The sequence below is a fragment of the Molossus molossus genome, unplaced genomic scaffold (genome assembly GCF_014108415.1).
Source record: "Molossus molossus isolate mMolMol1 unplaced genomic scaffold, mMolMol1.p scaffold_m16_p_7, whole genome shotgun sequence".
In the NCBI taxonomy this organism is placed as follows: domain Eukaryota; kingdom Metazoa; phylum Chordata; class Mammalia; order Chiroptera; family Molossidae; genus Molossus; species Molossus molossus.
Window position 1 is genome coordinate 74,284,638 of NW_023425401.1, and position 22,285 is coordinate 74,306,922.

The 22,285-nt window shown below is 36.9% G+C and overlaps 1 pseudogene; it reads right to left on the minus strand.

The window, feature by feature from the left end:
* Nucleotides 1-10,627: 10,627 nt before the first annotated feature.
* Nucleotides 10,628-18,066, minus strand: LOC118619656 (annotated as a pseudogene).
* Between the last annotated feature and the right edge of the window lie 4,219 nt (nucleotides 18,067-22,285).

The following is a 22,285-nucleotide window of genomic DNA, read 5'->3' on the forward strand; positions in this document are numbered from 1 at the left end:
AAAGGTACCACAGCCCAGCAAGGATCTCCAAACCAGGCAGGACGCCGCTGCTGAGTTTCTCGGGAAACATGAGCTCTTCCTCCCAGGGGGTGGGGACCAGCCAGCCTGCCACAACCAGCTACCAGTCAATTTGCTTTGAAAGTAAGCTACTGGTCTCTGCCAAGGCCCAAATTCCTGGTTTAGGACTCCCAGAGATGTCCAGTAGTTCTAAGGCTGGTGCCCCTCCGTAAGCTTGGTAAATGCTTTCTCGATCAGGGACCCAGACAAGGGGCACCTATTCTTCTACTTTCAGGGCCTCATATAAGCATTTTGCCAGTTCTGAAAATCCGGGTATCCATATTCAGCAGCAATTCCTGCTGCTGCCAGGAATTCTCAAATCTTTTGACAGGAAGTGGGAACTGGAATAGCTCAGACTGCCTGTTTCCTTTTGGCTCCTAGTGTTCATTTGCCTTGGGTGATCTTTTTTTTTTTTTTTTTTACGTGCCCCTATCAGGAACCAAACCAGGGACTACTCTCTGGTCCACAGGCCAATGCTCCAACTGCTGAGCCAAACTGGCTAGGGTGTGCCTTGGGTGATCTTGAAACCTAAGTCTGGCCAGTAGCAGCTGGGTGAAGCAGAAGTTTCTGGTTTTCCTCACTGGCGGTTGGGGACACTCATTTTCATGCCCCCGACTGGGGATTGGGCCCACAACCTGGGCATGTACCCTGACTGGGAATTGAACCAGGACCTCTCTGTCCATGGGGAGATGCTCAATTCACTGAGCCACACCAGTCCAGCTGATGGCAGGAGGGAGGCCAGCAGCAGCAGGAGCAGCCATACCAGCCCAGGGAAAGTAAAACTTGCCCCTCGGCCTGGGCGAAGTGCCTAGTAGCCCAGCTCCTGAACAATCTCCTCCCCCGCGTCTTTGTCTCTCCCTGCCTCTGTCTCCTGCAGCTTCCCTGGCTTCTTTCTGTCCACCTCAAACTCTGGCTTCGCCTCTATGCCTTTGTCTGTCTCTCCTGCCCTCTCCTGTCTCTGTGTCTGCAGGTCTCCCTAAGGGTTCCTCATCAGTTAAGGCCTCTCATGCCCAGGCTTCTATGTCTAGATATCCAGCTGATACCTCGGTCTGGAGTCACTTGCTGGCTTCTGTGACAATCCACTACAGTTGACCCAGGTGGGGCGATGAGTCTGGAAGACTGCTCCCTCCTCTGGTAGGGTCCCGTCAAGGCCCATCCTCTGTGTACTCCTTGTCTCCTGCAGTGGTAATTGTATTGCTGCTGGGGGCTTTAGTCCCTGGGTCACTGACCTGAGACGTCTTCCCACTGGATCCAGCGACCTTGGCTCCGGCTGGTTGTGGGGATGAGACAGATGGAAGTGGGTTGCCAGGCAGGTGAGGTTCCATATCCTTAGGCAGCGGGGTGTATGGCGGTGGCAGTGGAGGAGCCTCTTCTGAATCCCCTTGTAATATGAGGCCACTTAATTCACCGTAAAGTCTTTCTTTCATCTTGTGCCATGAGAACCTTATACTGTCCCCCGCTAGTAACACAGAATCAGACCAAAGCAGGCCTGATTTGAACTATTTCAAATCACTGGTGAAATTGGGCAGATGGCCAAAGTCTCCAGTGACTACTCTATATATGGCCTGGACTGGGAACATCAAGGGTGCCTTCAGAGGGCTATTCCACACCAAAGGTGGGCCATTCTAACTCACAGAGGGTGGGCAATTTTCCAGGGATCAATTTGACCCCATAATCTCCTGAGAACCCCTTTATAAAATTATTTTTTTTATACTTCATCCAAGGATACTTTTCTATTTATCATCAGACTGGTTGCCTCCCGCATGACAGACCAGGGCTGGGGATGAACTGCAACCGACGTATATGCCCTTGATCAGAATCAAACCCACAACTCATTGGTCTGTGGACTGATGTTCTAACCACAGAGCCAAACTGATCAGGGCTATAAAATTATTTATCATATATTCCAGAACACTGAGTTTAGAGGAACTTCCCCCCATAATGATATCTAAGATGGTTAAACAAACCTCCCAGTGAATGGTGTTAGGAGACAAGAAGGAGGAAACTTCTTTCATCGGCCTGGCCACTCCCCTCTTGAGGATTTAGGCACCTCTTGGCATTGGCAGGTCAGTATAAACCCCTGACTCAGATCAGATTTGCTTGTGGAGACAAATATCCACTCAAACTGATACCGCCCTTAGCCGTATGAGGTCGCCAAGGATGCACAGGTCGGGACTTACGCAGGCTTCATAACAGGCATTGTAGAGCATGGTTACTTACACATATACAATCACACAGAATTTAAACTTCCACTCAGGAATTCCCTATCCTATGTGGCATCTATGCTGATTAGGGGGTGATCAAGCTCCTTTTTCACCTTAGAGGTGGGCCTGAGCCAGTCCTGTGCTGCGTCTGTGCCACTTGGGAGGTGATCAAGCTCCCCTTTCACCTTAGAGATGGGCCTGAACTTGGTCCTGGGTCCCTGGGGACACTTACTAGTTTGATGTCCTGGCAGGCTTTTTTTATCTTCCCTGGAGTTCATTGGAGCACAGCAGTGGCCAACTACAGTCAGGCCCAGTGAGGGTCAGGGTTCAGTGAAATCATTGGTGGTGTGCCTTCTTTTCCATCGCAGGGGCCCAAAATAAGTTGCTTTTTCCCGCTGGCTCCAACAATTGTGGCTCAAGGGGTCAGTGAGGCTGTCACCTTCCTAGTCAATGCACCAAAATGTTGTGGCAGAAATTCGATTGGCGGGAAGAGACAGACTGCAACACATTCAGAGGATTAGAAAAGGACTATTTAATGTGCACCAGTGCTGTCCCAGTGGAGTCACCTCCAGAGGCTGAGCCCCGCACCCAGGTTCCTGCTGCCTTTTATACATGATAAGCCTCTGGGCATTTGGGGGCCTTCTAGTTCCACTGTAGTTTAGGTGGTTGGGAATGTACAAAAATTCCGAAAGCCAAGGGGGGGTTGCTGCATTGCCTGAGGGGTTGCACCTGGCTTGCCTTCTCACAAGAGGCAGGGACTGCCTGAGAGATAAAGGGATTATTTGTATCCGGCTTACCTTCTCATAAGTATGTGCTTTTTATCCTTCATTTTGTTTATGTGATATGTCACGTTTATTTGTTTATGTATATATAGTATACTGAACTTGCATCTCTGGAAATAATCCCGCTTGATTGTGTATGATCTTTTTTTTTTTTTTTTTTTTTTTTTTTTATGTATTGCTGGATCTAGTTTGCTAATAATTTGTTGAGGATTTTAGTATCTATATTCATCATGGATATTGACCTATAATTATCTTTCTTTGTAGTGACTATCTGGTTTTTGGAATTAGGATAATGCTAGCTTGGTAAAGTTTGGAAGTTTTTCCTCTAAAATTTGTGGAAGAATTTGAGTGTAATAGGTGTTAGTCTTCTTTGAATGTTTGGTAAAATTCACTTGTGAAGCCATCTGATCCAGTTATTTTATTTTTTGAGATGGTTTTTATTACTGCTTTAATTCCAATAATAGTAATATGTCTATTCAGATTCTTTGAATCTTCCTGATTTTGTTGTAGAAGATTGTATATTTCTAGGAATGTAGTCATTTCTTTCAGATTGTCCAATTTGTTTTCATATTGTTGTTCATAGCTCTTATATGATATATTTAAAAGTAATATGATGCATTAAAAATGTTATAATAATATCCTCAGACATCCTTTAGGTTATAATTTGCCTTCTTTTATATCCTTTTTTAATCCTGAAATATGTGTACTTTTATGTATGTGTTTCAAAAGTAAAATTTACACTAATGATAAGATAAAGGACCCAAATTTTGATTGCTAAGGATTAGATTCATTATTTTTTTTCCTAAGGGATACTTGCTTACACGTGTTCATAAATTTTCATTTAAATATTTTGTTAGAAGTTTTTTAATTCAAATCCTTCCTTTTAAGAGGAATTTTAATTTAAAGTTCACTTTTAAACAACTGAATTATACTCAGTTGCATTAGCCATAGGTACTAAATATTTTTTAAGGTTTTTTTTTTTTTTTCCCCTTCAATTTTATAGCAATTTCATTGTAATGATGGTTGTACTGAATTTCATGAAATGTGTTTCTTGTAACAAATTTGTTTGAGAAAAAAAATTTTTTTTAAATCTTTACCTGAGGATATTTTTCTTTTTATCTTCAGATAGAGTGGGAGGGGAAGAGAGAACGAGAGAGAGAGAGAACGAGAGAGAGAGAGAGAGAGAGAGAGACCCATGTGAGAGAGATACATTGATTGGTTGCCTCGCGCAAAGCCCCAACCAGGGCTGGGGATGAAACCTCAACCAAGTATGTGCCCTTGGCCAGAATCAAACCTATGACGCTTTGGTCCATGGGCCGACACTATAATTGCTGAGCCAAACTGACCAAGGCTGTTTGAGAAAATTTTGAGAAAGGAAAAGTTATGTTTCTCTTATGAATATATTGAAAAATTTTGCTAGCATTTCTCTCCTGACAAGATACACATTTATTTTAATCATTGACCAATTACTTCACTTCAAGTAGAGGTCATGGTTTTCATTCCAGTGCAGGTTAGCAAGCTTTCTTTGTTATGTGGCACACCCTTCTTCTTAGCCAGCTGGCTGGCAGATATGTGCAGTTGGTGACAAGGAGAACTGGATGTGACTGTGTAGATGGATCAGTGCAAATTTTTTACAATATCTAGAAAAATAACTCTGAGCAACTCCTCTCTAAAGTACAACACGTTGTTTATATTTAACTTAATTATAGATATATAGTATGTCATTACTCTTAATTATAGAAAATTTCACTTTTCTGTAAATACTTTACTGCTTTAAAGTTTACTGGATTAAAATTTCATAACTATATTTTATAAATATTTTACATTTTGTTTTCATATAATCTAATTCTTCTACAACAATAATTTCATTGCTTTTTATGATATTTTGGATCAGCAATAGTCTTGTTTAGTTTTTAAGACCTTGGGCAAAAATAGCATGGACATTAATTATTTTGATGAGAAAAAGTCAGTGTGTGCTAATATTAATTGTGGAAGAATATTAAATGAAGCAGGTAATCTTTGTCTAGTGCCAGTCAGACACCTCTTCCTCTACATTTATTCGTATGATTTGGGTAAAATAGTAAATTTAGTATCGTGTTGTTATTTGGAAGTCTGTGTGCCCTAACCAGCACAAATTAAATTAAGCCATTCAATACTTTCAAAAAGGACAATTAATAATGTTGAGTAAGCTTTCAGACTTAGTTTATTTTAGCATATGCCAACTACTCCCATCTAATCATGCTGTATCATGTAATTAATATGAACATAGATAGAATTCACTTTTAAATTTTTTTCTATCCACAGGCTCTCATACAAAACAGAATTTTGTGTATTTAAAATTGCAACTTAACAAACCAAATCTAACTTTTAAAAGCAATATATATTCCATTTGGTCATCTTAGACATCCTTAGCATAATTGTGTGAATTCTATTTTTTAAAAAGTGGAATTATTTTTATAGAGCAAAAAAATTATTATTTTAGCCTGATTAATCAGCATATATCAAAACCTTAGTATTAGAACAAGTAGATTATGAAATGTACACTGTAAATTCCCGTTAGACTCAAGATGGCTCTTTTAAACCTATTGAGAGTTGTCATTCTAATACAAAGTGTAAAATATGAATGTTAAAACTGAGTACTGTTATTGATAATCAGGAAGTCTGAGAGCCATGGAATATATAATTATCTGACTTTTCAGAAATTAAATCTCTGTGGTTTTCATTGTATAATATTTTACATTAAAATGACTTCATTGTTTAAAGAAGATTAATCTTTTTAGATCTCTAAAAGACCATTTTCATGCCACTAGGGTCTGACAATAGCCCTTTGCAGAGATTTTAAGTTTTTTCAATCTAATTTTTACAATACGCTTTAGCATAGTACTATAGGAACCATCATGTAGATTTATTTTTTAATGTAGTTTCAAAATTTGCGTATAGAAAATACTTAGTATTTCTCATACCTGATTTAAAAAATAAAACACAATTCTATATTTACATTCTGTGGTTATTTGATGTACTATTCAAAAAGAAAAAAAGATTTAATTTTTTAGGGGATTTTTTGTTTTGTTTTGATTGGTGTGAAAAATTTGAAATGTGCTACTAATTATTTCTCTCAAAATTCATATTTTTATAAGTTTTAGGGGTTTTGCACTCATTGGTATGAATTCTGTCAAAATGCAGACCCATTTACAATACAATCATTTAAAAATCTAATTACTTTCACCTGTTTAAATAAGTGAAATTCATGCTTGAAAATGCATGCCAAGTGCCACAGGAAATAGTTGAATTCCTGTTTAAGGAAGGTTTTCCAGGAATCTATTTTTGTCCCTCAAGGTTTTATGTCCTTTTAGAATCTGTGTGGATTTTGTCTATAGCCACAGATTTGTGACTAATTGACTGTGTGATCCAAGATACCAAACAGTAATATGGCTTGGTAATAACTGCTTGAGGTTTATTTCAAAAGCTTTATATCTAATCTCATTAGAATACCTATGGGTACAAATGTTATTTCTCAGTTGTGTGCTATAAACAGAGTAAATGATAGATCATTATTAATGTACTAAAAAGGCACATTTTATCATTGTTTTTATTTTACAATGCATTGTTATTTACCTATACCTGAAAGTATGAATTTTTTTTCTTTTTCCTTTTTGGTTTTAATTTTTTTTAATTAAAAAGCCTACATATAGATTAGATATACATAAAGCTATAGATAGATATAGATATAAATATAGATATAGATAATATAGACATAGATATAGATGATATAGAGATAGAGATGATAGAGACATAGAGATAGAGATAGATGATGATATAAAGATAGAGATAGAAACAGAGATAGAGATAGAGATGATAGAGATAGAGATAGAGATAGAGATAGAGATAGAGATAGAGATAGAGATAGAGATAGAGATAGAGATAGAGATAGAGATAGATATATGGAGAAATAGATTTAAAAAGAAAATAAATTCCACTGGCTTTAAACAAATAAAACTAAGAGAATAATTTCCTAATAATCTTGCAACATATCTGAATCACAGTCTATTGTTTGGGAAGGTGAATGGAATATGTGTTATAAAATTTATCAGCAGCAATAGTTATATATTTGAGTTGATAGAGTTTTAAGTTATCACATCCTTATTTTCTTTTTCTGGCAACAATTATTTCATCAGCGAATGAAGATAACTGTAATTTTGTTTTGTCTTAGATGCCATTTATAAGATATGTTATACATATTATTACCTCTCATCCCTATTAGATTATTTTATAGTAAAATTAGAGTTTAGTTGATTCAGGGGAATTATGCTACTGTCTTTAAAGCATTATTAGCATTTTGTTAAGATTGGATATTAAGGAATTCAAATGACCAGATCTGTTATTAAAATAGGGCATCAAATTCCACTCAGTTCTCTTGATTTTTTTTTTTTCTCTCTTTCTTTCAATGTGTAGAGAATGCACTTTGTGCACAGGCTAAATATATGTGTGTACGTGTGTGTGCCTTCCATATCATATCTAAACAGTTTTAGGTAATAGGATTTGCAAGTGTAATTCAGAAATTAAAACTCATATGCTTTTGAAAGCCAAGCAAAGCATACAAATGAATAAAACATGCTCTTGCTAGTAAATTAGAAAGTGAAGAAAATAGAGAGTTTCAAGGCCCATTCTAAAAGGTATTAAAATTTAATGATTTTTAAATATTCTGTGTATTGTCATTAGCAAGAAAAACCCTTCAGCTGACTCAGTTTTCTCTTCAGGACACCTGTGTGAGACTTCTAAAATATCCCAGCTTTTTAAAATGTATACTTAGCCAGAGATTATCTGTGTTGTCCCCTCCAATCTGATGCCCTTGCTTCCAGGAACATAGCAGGATGTGTCAGTATAAGTATTAGTAGGTTACTGAATATTCCAGTTTGATTAATAAAGCTATTAAATAGAAAACAAATAAATAAAATATTAAAATTAATGCTTTAGAACACACACAGCTACATCTCTTGACCATCACAGGTCTTTAAATTGTTGAAATCCCCTGAGCCCCAAGTCCAAAAGTTCCTATCCCTACTTCAGAATTCCTTTCTACTATTCTTTGATCCTCAGTGATGTACTAATAATGCTTTACAATTGTGCCTATTAATATAATTAGTATATTAATGATAATATAATTCCATTGCTCTTCATTCAGCATTTTTCTTCAAAAATTACAGAACATTACCCTCTTCTAGTGAAGACAAGTATCTGTCTAAGAAGGATGACTAAACACACACTATACTAAAATTGTCAATTATATAAATACACACAGTATGTATGTAAAATTATGTATGTAATTATGTACATAGTGAAAACTAATTTGGGGGGGCTTAGCACTGTATACTGAAAACTATCTGGTTTTCTTAAAAATTAAGAATCACACTAAATTAATGAGACACATTTGTTTGGGCCTAAGGGCAAATACTATTTCAGTTTTTATAACTGTTAATAAAACAGCTGTCCGAATTTAAAAGCTGAAAGGCATGCTAATTATTTTCTTGAATTTTTAATTATTATTTTTAATTGCAATGATAAACTGAGTAGTCTGAATTGACTTATGAAACCTATTTTATTTAAAGTATATATTTCTTTTTTGCTCAATCCCTCTACCTCCCCCAACCCAGTCTACAAACCCCCTAGCCTCAATAGCTATCAGTCTACTCTCTAAATATGAGGCTGTCCCTATTTGCTTGTTAACTAATTTTATTCATTAGATTCCACATATGAATGAAATCATATGGTACTTGTCCTTCTCTGATTGGCTTATTTCACTTAGCATAATGCTTCCAGATATATCTGTGCTGTCCCAAAGGGTAAGAATTCCTTCATTTTTTTTATGGCTGAATAGTATTCCATTGTGTAAATGTACCACAGATTGTTTCCACTCATTTACAGATGGACACTTGGGCTGCAGTGAACATAGGGGTACATATATTCTTTTGAATCACTGTTTTAGGTATCTTTAGATAAATTCTCATAATTGGGGTTTCTGGGTCATAAGGCAGTTCCATTTTGAATTTTTTGAGGCAACTCCATACTATTTTCCATAGAGGCTGCACCTGTCTGTATTCCCACCATCAGTGCCCGAGAGTTCCCCTTTCTCCACATCCTTACCAACACTTGTTGTTTGTTAATTTATTGATGATAGCTATGCTGACAAGTCTGAGATGATATTGTAGCTTTAATTTGCATTTCTCTGATGATTAGTAACATTGAGCCTCTTTTTATAATGTCTCTTGGTCATCTGTACGTACTGTTTGGAGAAGTGTCTATTCAGGTTCTGTGCCCGTTTTTAATTGGATTGTTTACTTGTTGGTGTTAAGTTTTATAAGTTCTTAAATAATTTTGGATATTAACCCCTTATCAGATGTATCAGTGAATATATTCTTCCATTCAGTAAGTTGTCTTTTCATTTTGTTGATGGTTTCTTTTGATGTGTAAAAACTTTTTAGTTTGCTGTACTCCTTTTTTTTTTTTGCTTTTGATTCCCTTGCTATGAGAAATGCCTGAGATTTTACTGCGTATATTTTCTTCTAGAATTTATATGGTTTTGAGTTTAACATTTAAATATTTAATCCATTCTGAGTTTATTCTTGTGTTTAGTGTAAGAAGGTATTCTAGTTATACTTTTTTGCAAGTATCTGTCCAATATTTCCAATACCATTTATTGAATAGACTATCTTTTCCCCATTATATGTTTTTGCCTCCTTTGTCAAATATTAATTGACTATATAGGCATGGGTTTATTTCTGGGCTTTCTATTCTGTTCCATTGATCTATATGTCTGTTTTTATGCCAGTACCATGCTGTTTTTATTACCATGGCCTCATAGTATAGTTTAATATAAAGTAATGTAATTTCTCCAACTTTGTGTTACTTTCTAAAGATTGTTGTTATTCGGGGTATTTTGTGGTTCCATATAAACTTTTGGAATATTTGTTCTAGTTCTGTGAAATACACCATTGTTATCTTGATAGTAATTGTGTTGAATTTATAGATTGCTTTGGATAGTATGGACATTTTAATGATGTTAATTGGTCCTATCTATGAACATAGTATATGCTTCCACGTATTTATATCTTCTTTGATTTTTTTCTTCAGTGTCTTATAATTATTTGAATACATTTATTTTAAATTTTTGGTTAAATTTGCCCCTATGCATTTTATTCATTTTGAAGCAATTGTGAATGGGACTGTTTCCCTTTCTCAGAGCTCATTATTGGTGTATAAAAATGTCACCAGTTTCTGAATATCAATTTTGTTTCCAGCTACTTTGCTGAATTTATTTATTATATTTTGTAGTTTTCTGGTGGAGTCCTTGGGGTTTTATTCCTTTTCTTTCAAGTTGAAGTTCTGTTTAAAATGTAAAAGAAATGGTTATGGAATATGCTGATGAATAAAGAAAAAAACACAGTGCTCTCTTACTACTAGTCAGCCAGCCTTTCCAAGTACAGTACATAGTGCTGATAGAATTTCATCATAATTTAGTGTTAGATTATCTTTGCCTAGATTATGTAGAGATTCTCAGTGTATGATCTTGGTTCTGTGTTTACACCTTTACTGTGCATGAAAAAGGGCTCCTGCTCTTTGAACATTGCCAAATTTCTTGGTTCATAGTTCTTTGCATAGCATCATTTACAATAGATTTTTTCTTGTTTCTCAATCAGAGTTGTTGATTCAAGACTCCACTCTTGGCACAGTGGGAACAGTTTACCAGGAATGTCCTGCTCCAGTTATCTTCTTAACAGCATACATGGAATCATCTCATCTGGAACACATCTCAGCACCTCTGTATTTCTGTGTAAACTCAGATATGTTTGGATTTGTTATAAGCCTGTGAGTTAGAACACTCTCTGGCTTCAAGCCCAGCCTCTCACTCAAGTCCATGTGGAACATACCAGCACCCTGGCTATAACCATAGCCTTTTTTCCATACTTTTTTCTACAGCAGGATTTACAGTAAAACTCCTCATCATGAATTGCCACTATTGTACTATCTAAAATTTTTCTGCAAACCATGTACAGAAAGCAACAGTGATGAAAACTTCTCCTATCACACTACACCTCTTCTGCATGGTACATGGTACTCTCACAGACCCCACACTTTTTTCCACCTTCCCAGACAGGAATTTTGAGTTGAAAGCAGGACCATGCACCTGGGGTAGGGCTAGTAAAGCAGAGTCGGAGGGAGCATGTGGGAACTATGGGATCATCTGCAATTGACAGTTTACTACTCCTTTCCAATTTGAAAACTTTTTATTTCTTCTTCTTCTTGTCTGATTACAGTGGCTAAGACTTCCAGTACTATGTTAAATAAGAATTGTGAAGGCAGAGATGCCTGTCTTGTTCGTGATCCTAAGCAGAAACACTTTATTTTTTTCCATTAATTATGATGTTGGCTGAGGATTTGTCATATACGGTTTTCATTACACTGAGGAATGTTCCCTTATTCCCACTTTACTGAGAGTCTTACCATAAATGGGTGCTTGATTTCATTAAATGCTTTTTCTGCATCTATTAATATGATCGTGTGTCTTTTATTCTTACTTTTTTTTTTATGTGGTGTATCATGTTTATTGATTTGCAGATATTGTTTAAATTTTGCATCCCCAGAATAAATCCCACTCGATTGTGGTGTATGATCTTTTAATAATCTGATTTAATAATATTTTCTTGAGGATTTTAGAATCTGAATCTGGTTTTAGAATTAGAGTAATGCTGGTCTGGTAAAATGAACTTGGGAGTACTCGCTCCTCTTGAGTTTTTCGGAATAGTCCGAGGATAGGTACTATTTTTTTTTTAATGTTTATTAAAATTCACCTGTGAATCTATTCAGTACAGAACTTTTATTTGCTGGGAGATTTTGATTACTACTTCAATTCTACTAGTTATAATCTGTCTATTCAGATTATCTGATTCTTTCTGTTTCAGTTTTAGAAGATTGTGTGTTTGTATGTCTCTAAGACTTTATCCATTTCTTCCAAATTGTCCAACATGTTGGTATATGGTTGGTATATGTTGTTCCTCATATTTTCTTACAATATTTTACATTTCTTTGACGTCAGTTACTATTTCTCATTTTTTATTTCTTTTTATTTATTTTTTATTTTATTTTTGTTACAGATGTTTCACCTTTTTTTCCCCATTGACATGCTCCACCTATCTGCCCCACCCGGTCCCCAGCTTTGTTGTCCGTGTTCATTGGTTATGCGTACATGCATATAAGTCCTGTGGTTTATCTCTTCCCTCCCCCCACCACCCCCTCTTCTGAGGGTTCTCAGTCTGTACCCTACTTCCACGTCTCTGGGTCTACTCAATTCCTTAGACTGTTATGTTCATTATATTCCACAAATAAGTGATATCATGTGGTATTTGCCTTTTTTCCCTTGGCTTGTTTAGCTTAGAATAATACTTTCCAGGTCCCTGCATGTATTCTCAAAGGAAAGAAATCTTTCCTTCTTACAGCTTCATAGTACTCCATTGTGTATATGTACCACCGCTTTTTTATCCATTCATCTACTGATGGACACTTGGGTAGTTTCCAGATCTTAGCTACGATAATAGTGCTGCTGTGAACATGGGGGTACATATATTCCTTCTGATTGGTGTTTCAGTCTTCTTAGGGTATATTTATACAAGTGGGATCACTGGGTCAAATGGCAATTCAATTTTGAATTTTTTGAGGTAACACCATATAGTTTTCCATAGTGGCTGCACCAGTCTGCATTCCCATCAGCAATGTGCTAGAGTCCCCTTTTCTCCACACCCTCGCCAACACTTGTTGTTTGATGATTTGTTGATGGCGATCTTTCTGACAGGTGTGAGGTGATACCTCATTGTTGTTTTAATTTGCATCTCTCTGATGATTAGTGATATTGAGCATTTCTTCATATGATACTTGGCCATTTGTATGTCCTTTTTAAGAGGTGTCTATTTAGCTCCTCTACCCATTTTCTAATTGGGTTCTTTGTCTTCTTTTTGTTGAGTTGTATGAGCACTCTCTATATATTGGAAACTAACCCCTTATCTGATGTATTATTGGCAATGATGTTCTCGCATACAGTGGGTTGCTGTTTCATTTTGATGTTTGTTTTTTCTTTTGCTGTGCAGAAGCTTTTGAGTTTGATGAAGTCCCATGTGTTCATTTTTTTGTTTGTCTGTTTCTGTTACCTTTGGTGATGTATCAGTAAAAATTCTGCTACGTATGATGTCTGAAATTTTATTGCCTACATTTTCCTCTAAGATTTTCATGGATTCACGGGTAACATTTAAGTCTTTTATCCATTTTGAGTTTATTTTTGTGTATGGTGTAAGTTGATGGTCTAGTTTGATTTTTTTGCATGTAGCTGTCTAATTTTCCCAACACCATTTATTAAGGAGGCTGTCTTTACTCCATTGTACGCTTTTGCCTCCTTTGTAAACATTAATAGAGCATAATGTCTTGGGTCCATTTCTAGCTTCTCTGTTCTGTTCCACTGGTCTATATTCCTGTTCATGTGCCAGTACCAGGCTGTTTTAATTACAGAAGTTTTGCCCTGGCCGGTTTTGCTCAGTGGTTAGAACATCGGCCTGCGGTCCAGAGAGACCCGGTTCAGTTCCTGCTAAGTGCACATACCTTGGTTGCAGTTTGTCCCAACTCTGGTTGGGTTGTGTGGGTAGCAACCACTCGACGTGTCTCTCTCATGTCAATTTCTCTCTCTCTCTCTCCCTGCCACTCTATCTGACAAAAAATAGAAAAATGTCCTCGGGTAAGGATAAAAAAAAAAAAATACAGTAGCTTTATAGTATAACCTGATATCTGGTATTGTGATCCCACCTACTTTGTCCTTCTTTTTCTAGATTACTGTGGCTATTCGGGGTCTTTTTTGGTTCCATATAAACTTTTGAAGTATTTATTCTAGTTCTGTAAAATATGTCGTTGGTATTTTGATGGAGATTGCATTGAATCTATAGATTGCTTTGGGTAATATAGACATTTTAATGATGTTAATTCTTCCAATCCATGAACAAAGTATGTGCTTCAACTTTTTTATATCTTCCTCTATTTCATTTTTCAATATCCTGTAGTTTTCTGCAAATAGGTCCTTTACTTCTTTGGTTAAGTTTATTCCTAGGTATCTAATTTTTTTGCTGCAATGGTAAGTGTAATTGTTTTATCACTTTCTCTTATTGTGAGTTCATGGTGTGTAAAAATGGCGTAGATTTTTTGACGTTAATTTTGTATCCTGCTACATTGCCAAATTCATTTATTAAGTTAGTAGATTTTTGATGGAGTCTTTAGGGTTTTCTATGTATGATATCATGCCATCTGCGAATAATGACAGTTTCACTTCCTCCTTTCCAATTTGGATCCCTTTTATTTTTACTTCATGTCTGATTGCTATGACTAAGACTTCCAGTACTAGGTTAAATAAGAGTGGCAAAAGTGGCCATCCCTGTCTTGTTCCTGTTCTTAAGGGAAATGCTTTTACTTTTTGCCCATTGAGTATGATGTTGGCTCTAGGTCTTTCATATATGGCCTTTATTATGTCGAGATATGATCCCTTTATTCTCATATTACTGAGCATTTTTATCAGAAATGGGTGCTGGATTTTGTCAAATGCTTTTTCAGCATCTATTGATATGATCATGTGGTTTTTATTCTTCATTAATTTTGTGGTGTATCTCATTTATTGATTTGCGAATATTGTACCAACCCTGCATCACTGGGATGAATCCCACTTGGTCATGGTAAATAATTTTTTTGATGTATTGCTGGAATCAATTTGCTAGTATTTTGTTCAGGATTTTGGCATCTATGTTCATCAGGGATATTGGCCTGTCGTTTTTTGTTTTTGTTTTTTTTTCTTTGTGGTGTCTTTTTCTGGTTTTGGAATTAGAATTATGCTGGCCTCATAAAACAAATTTGGAAGTCTTCCTTCTTCATGAATTTTTTGAAATAGTTTGAGGAGAATGGTTGTTAGTTCTTCTTTGAATGTTCACTAAAACTCCCCCGTGAAGCCATCTGGGCCTGGGCTATTGTTTGCTGGGAGAGTCTTGATTACCTCTTAAATTTCCCAAGTTGTTACTGGTCTGTTCAAGTTTTCTCTTTCTGGTCCAGTTTTGGGAGACTATGTGTTTCTAGAAATTTGTCAGTTTTGCTTAGATTGTCAAATTTGTTGTTATATAATTGTTCATAATAGTTATTAAAGATCTTTTGTATTACTGTGATGTCAGTTGTTACTTCTCCTCTTTCAATTCTCATTTTGTGTATTTGGGTTCTCTTTCTTTGTTTCTTGGTGAGTCTAGGTAAGCCTCCCTCAATCTAGTTTATCTTTTCGAAAAACCAGCTCATTGTTTTCTTGATCCTTTAAATTGTTTTTTGGTCTCTATGTCATTTATTTCTGCTCTGATTTTTACTATTTCCTTCCTTCTACTTGCTCTGGGATTTTCTTTTTGTTTGCTTTCTCGTTCTTCAAGTTGTGAGGTTAGATAGTTTATTAGAAATTTTTCTTGCTTTTGAGGTAGGCCTGTAGTGCTATGAACTTTCCTCTCAGAATTGCTTTTGCGGGATTCCATAGATTTTGTGTTGTTGTGTGTTCATTTTCATTGGTTTCCAAGAAATTTTTAATTTCTTTTTGATCTTCTTGGTAACCCATTTATTGTTTAACAACATGCTACTTAGCTTCCATGTGTTCCAATATCTTTGTACGTTCTTGTTGCAATTTATTTCTACTTTTAGGCCATTGTGATCTGAGGAGATGCTTGATATGATTTCAATCTTCTTGAACATGTAGAGAATTAGTTTGTGTCCTAACTTGTGGTCTATGTTTGAGAATGTCTCATGTGCACTTGAGAAAAATGTGAATTCTGTAGTTTTGGGGTGTAATTCTCTGTAGGTATCTATTGAATCCATTTGGTCTAGTGCTTCATTTAGAGTCTCTGTTTCCTTGCTAATGTTTTTTCTAGAGGATCTATCCAGTGATGTCAGCAGAATGTTGAAGTCCCCTGCTATGGTTGTATTGCTGTTGATTTCTCTTTTGAAGTCCTCCAGAAGATTTTTAATATATTTTGGTGCTCCTATATTTGGTGCTTATATGTTTATCAAGATTATATCTTCCTGTTTGATAGATCCTTTCTATATTATATAGTATCCTTCTTTGTCTCTAGTTATGGTCTTCATTTTGAAATCTATTTTATCAGATATGAGTATTGCTACCTCAGCTTTTTTTTCCTTTCCATTTGCTTGGAAGATTTTTTTCTATCCCTTCACTTTGAATCTTTGTGAGTCTTTTGTTGTGAGGTGTGTCTCTTGTAAACAACATATATATGAGTAATACTTTCTTATCCAATCAGCTACTCTGTGTCTTTTTATGGGAGCATCCATTCCATTTATATTTAAGGTGATTATTGATATGTACTAATTATTGCAAATTTTGTTTCGTGTGGTTCTATTTTTCTTTTTATTTCTTCTACTAATTATAGCAGTCCTTTTAACATTTCTTGTATTGCTGGCTTGGTGTTAATATATTCCCTCAGTCTTTTTTTTTTTGGTCTGGGGAGCTCTTTTTTGACCTTCTAATTTGAATGATAACCTTGCTGTGTAGAGTAGTCTTGAATTAAGATCCTTGTTTTTTATGACCTTCTGGCCTATCGTGTTTCTGTTAATAAGTCAGCTGAGAGCCTTATTGGGGTTTCTTTGTAGGTTACCTATTGCTTATCTCTTGCTGCCTTTAGAATTCTCTCTTTGTCTTTAATTTTTGGCATTTTAATTATTATGTGTCTTGGTATGGGCCTGTTTGGGTTCTTCTTACTTGGGGCTCTCTGTGCTTCTTGAACTTGAATGCCTTCTTCCTTCACCAATTTAGGGAAGTTTTCTGTCACTGTTTCTTCAAATATATTCTCTAACTCTTGCTCATTTTCTTCTTCTTTGGGGACTCCTATGATGCGAATATTATTACATTTCCAGTTGTCCCAGAGTTCTCTTAAGCTGTCTTCCTGTTTTTTGTTTTTTCCTTTTTGTTTTCTGATTGGTTGATTTTTTCTACCCTGTCTTCTAAGTCACTAATCCGTTCCTCAGTTTCCTGTACTCTGCTGTTTAGTCCTTCCAATATGTTCTTTGTTTCTTCTATGTCAGTCTTCATTTCTTCTTGGTGCTTTTTAAATTTCCAGTTGGTTAATTTTCAACATTTGTATGTCTTTACTCATGGTGTTGTTGTCCTTACTCATGATGTTGAGCTTCCTTCAAGATCATGGCTCTGAATTCCAGCTCTGTTAACTTGCTTAACTGCATTTCATTTATCTCATATTTGGTAGAGGTCTCTTGTTCTTTCATTTGGCTAGTTGTTTCTGTGTTTCACCATTTTGGCTATCACAGTGGGCTTTGGAGCCTGCCAAATCTTCCCTGTGATTGTTGGTGTTCTGCTGTTTGTTGCTCCCTGTCCTGGTTTTGGATGAATGAGCGAGGACCCACTTTAAACACCACTGTCAAGTCTTGCTTTTCTGGTTAGAGTTGCTAGCCCAGGAATGGTTCAGTTATTCTCTGGTGTTTTGCCTGGAGCCTATCAGTAGTGGTTACTTGAAGAGCCTTGGGTTCTTAGTTGAATGAAAACCTCCTTCAGGTGTTCAGTGTATGGAGATTTTCGGAGGGTAGCACAGATGCTGGTTTTTAATGGGCCTCACTTTGCATTTCAATGGCCACCTGGTGGGGTTGAATCCCTGAGGGAGGGATCGACACCTCTACCCCAGAAGGAGTAAGATGGCCACCATCCTGTGTGGCCGCAATTTAGCAAAACTCTGAGCACCCTCCAAATTCCAAGTTTCCCACACAGTTCTAGTCCAGTCCACCCTCCCTCTGCCAGACCCCATGGTGAGTGCCTGTGGCTATTTTAGTGCTCTGTCCAGGCTCTGTGCTGTGCAGCTGCTTGGGAGTTTAATCCTGAGGGCTCTGCTCACAGCTAAGACCTCTGCTTTCCATAGGCTCCCAGCCCCCTTCTCGCACCTCCGTAACTCTACCATTGTTGATTCAGGGTTATACGGACCTTGCAAGCTGCTTTTATGTTGCCTTTTCCCAAAGATTTGTCTTTATTTTAGTTGTAATTCCAGTTTGGTCCTGGGAAATGATCTGTGTAGCTTCCATTCATTCCGCTGCCATTTTGGAATTCTCTCACTCCTTTTTTTTTTCTGATGTTATTTATTTGGGTTTTCTCTTTTTTTTCTTGATAAATCTGGTTAAAGATTTGCAATCCTTTTTATCTTTTTAAAGAAACAGCTCTTTGTTTCATTGATCTTTCGTATTGTTTTTAATACTTTATTTTGTTTATTTGTGCTCTAATCTATATTATTTATTTTCTTCTACTCTGGGCTTTGTTTGCTGTTCTCTTCTCAAGTTCCTTTAAATATAAAGTTTGATTTTTTTAGTTGAGATTTTTCTTTTTGCCTGCAATAGGCCCATCACACTATGAATTTTCCTTGTAGGAATTCTTTTGCCATGTCCCATATGTTTGGGGTTGTTGCGCTCTTATTTTCATGTTCTTCAAGGTATGTTGTGATTTCTTCTTTGATGTCATTGTTAACCCATTCATTACTTAGTAACATGGTATTTATTCTCCATAGCTTTGTATATTTTTCAATGTTTCTCTTGTAATTGATTTCTAGTTTTATACCATTATGGTAAGAGAAGATTCTTTTTTTTTTTTTTTTTTTTTTAAATCCTCACCTTGAGGTATGTTTATTGATGAGAGAGAGAGAGAGCAACATCAGTCGGTTGCCTCCCATATGTGCTCTGATTAGGGATCAATCCTGCAACCTGGGTATTTGCCCTGATGGTTGTAGTTCTTGCTTGAAATCATTGTGAATATTTTATGCCAATCCCCTTTTTCCTGAAATGTGAAATGTTTCTGTTAAGAAATCAGTTGAGCCCTGGCCAGTTTGGCTCAGCGGTTAGAGCGTCGGCCTGTGGTCCGGAGAGACCCGGGTTCGGTTCCCGCTAAGGGCACGTACTTCGGTTGCAGTTTGTCCCCGGCCCTGGTTGGTCGTGCGGGTGGCAGCCACTCGATGTGTCCCTTTACGTCGATGTTTCTCTCTCTCTCTCCCTTCCTCTCTCTCCCTCCCACTCTATCAGTAAAAAAATTGGAAAAATATCCTCGGGTGAGGATAAAAAAAAAAAAAAAAGAAAAAGAAATCAGTTGACAGGTTTTTGGTAGCTTCCTTATAGGAATCTATCATTCTTTTGAAACTCTTAAGGTTCGCTCTTTGTCTTTTACCTTTCTCATTTTAATTATGAAGTGATTTGATGTGGGCCTCTTTGTGTTCATCTTGTTTGGAACTTTCTATATTTTCTGGACTTGTGTGTCTTTCACCTTTCCCAGGTTAGCGAATATTTTGGTCATTATTTCTTCAAATAGGTTCTTAATCTCTCTCTCTCTCTTTCTCTCTCTCTCTCTCTCTCTCTCTCTCTCTCTCGTCTCTCCCTCTCCTCCGTCTGGTACCCCTATGATGCAGATGTTGTTACACTTCATATTGCCCCAAAATTCCTTTAAACTATCATCATTTTTTTTAAAAATTCTGATGATGGAGTGTGAGCTGCTATGCAGGTGCTGACAACAGGAAGCAAAATTAGAGTCATCAGGGTTTGGTACCTGTCAAGATCTCCCTTTGGAGATGCCACTTGTGAAGCTTATTGGATTTTACTCTTATGTTGTCTGAAACTGGCCACTGGGTGTGTTTGTTCTGGGCCTCTTGGGAGTCACACTGGTGCAGGCCATATAAGATGCTGCCTGTGACTGGCCTTTGGCAGCTTCTTTGGAGCAGTCTCTATGTGGCCTCTTCTTTAAGTCCTTGGTTATAAGACTTCTCTTCAGCTAGTCTTCAGTTGGTTATTTATGATGACTGTTCTAAAACTTAGTTGTAATTCCAGTTTGGTCCTAGTAGCAAGTGAGTGTAGCTTCCATCTACTTGGTTACCATCTTTGATCTCCTTGTGGGTTTTTTATAATTACAGTATTTTAATGGAACTAAATTATGTACATTGGATAGTACTTTATGGTTTGTAGATTTTGACAGCAAAGTTATGTACAACATGAAGAACAAAAACTTGGTGACTCTTTTAAAATCTACTGACTAATGTATATTACTTTATTTTTAAATCTAAACAAATGTCTTTATACTGAAAATTCATTATTTAAATTCCCATTTTGAGAATATGGATATTTTTAAACAGCTTATAATTGCTGTGAACAACAGCATCACTATTTGAATAGCTAATATGTAGGCCCAGTTTTGAAGTCCAGTCTTATCATAGTTGGAGCCTGAAGAAGGACAGAACAGTGAATTTACTCTCCCATTTTAAGAAATCTTTAATCCGTCAAGTTTCACAAGAAGTCCTAAGCAGACTTGTCAGCAGGTCCAACCTGGCAGCTAGTGAACAGGAACACACACAGCCTCAACAGTGTTCTGGGTAGCAGTGTGCCAAAATAAAATATGTACCAATAAACAGAACACTGATGTTGTGGCTTACTAGACTGCTATAATAAATGTTTCAGTTATCCATTGCTGTGTAACAAACCATCCAGAAACTTAGTAACTTAACAACAATCATTTATTTTGCTTACACATTACAGTTTGGGGAGGGCTTGGCTGGAAAGCTAGTCTCTACTCAGGGTAGCTAGATTGAACATGTAGGATCAAGCCATTTAAGGTAGTTCACTCCAAGGCTGACAAGTTGGTTTTGGCTGCTGGCCTGGAATTTAGCCAGGGCTGTCAGCTGAGTGCTTTAGTTCTTTTTGATGTGGGTTGTTGGGGCTTCCTCACAGTTCAACAACAAGTAGAAACTACAAAGCTATGATCTAGCCTCAGAAGTGCAAGAACATTACTTCTGTCTAGCAACTCAATAAGGCCAGTCTATTTTTAAAAGGAGAACTAGATTCTATCACACAAAGGGAGGAGTAGCCAAAAATGTTACAATCTTTAAACTAACGAAGCAAAGTATGACATTGAGGCTCCTTGCCCTGGTAGAGGGGTTACTAATATGCCAAGAGTCTTGCACAATGCACTTGAAGCAAGTTTCCTTATTGTAAATGACACTACATCTACCACCAACCTCTAACATATAGGTAGCATGTACTAGCGCCAGGCAATAGACTAAATGCTTTCTAAGTATTTTTAAAGTGCCATTCTCATTATAGTCCTTTTAGGTGAATGATGATATTATCTGAGGCATAGAGAAGTTAAATTGCATAGCTAGTTGGTGGTAAATCTGAAGTTCAGATGCAGACATGCCACGTTGCATATTCTTAAGCTCTGTACGGTATCATTTCATGTAAATATTCTTAGCTCTCTTCCTCTTTTGACAACCAGGCAATCAAAATACTACTTAATCTGCTTCACTTAAGGCACCTATGAAGTGACTTAATTGAATACAGCAGTCTGGTAACTAAGAGTTCCTTATTTATTTATTTATTTATTTATTCATTCATTCATTTATTCATTCATTTATTTATTTAATCCTTACCCGAGGACAGCTGGCGGGAGAGTGGGAGGGAGAAAGAGAGAGAAACATCGATGTGAGAGAGACACATTGAGTGGTTGCCACCCACATGACCCCAACTGGGGCCGGGGACAAACTGCAATAGAGGTACGCGCCCTTAGTGAGAACCAAACCCAGGACTCTCCGGTCTGCGGGCCAATGCTCTAACCGCTGAGCCACACCGGCCAGGGCAAGAGTTCTTTTTTTAAAAAAAAATCACCTTGTGAAAGTAGTAGAGACTTGGAAGTGCCATAAACATAGAGTTCTGTGTTGAGTGTAGGCACAACTGACACGCAGAAACCCAATCCAAATTGTCCTGCAATAGATGTCCAAGAAAGCAAGAGAAGTTGGGATACCCAGTGGGGTTGCCAATCAAGGATGTTGGTCAGCAGCCAAGTCACTGAGAAGTAATAAAGTTGAAGTAAAAAAAATGTGAACAAGAGTCAGGTCTGATCATTGAAACAGAAAAATAAACCACTTTATCACTAACCTCTTCAACATTTATTGTTATTCTAACAGGTGTGAGGTGGTTTCTCATTGAAGTTTTGATTTGCATTGCCCTAATAGCTAGTGGAGTCCTTTATTCACTGCTGATGGCAATGTAAACTGGTACAGTCATTATGGAAAACAGTATGGTGGCTCCCCACAAAAATAAGAATAGTTACCACGTGACCCAGCAATCCTCCTTGTTATCTACCCAAAAATGTTGAAA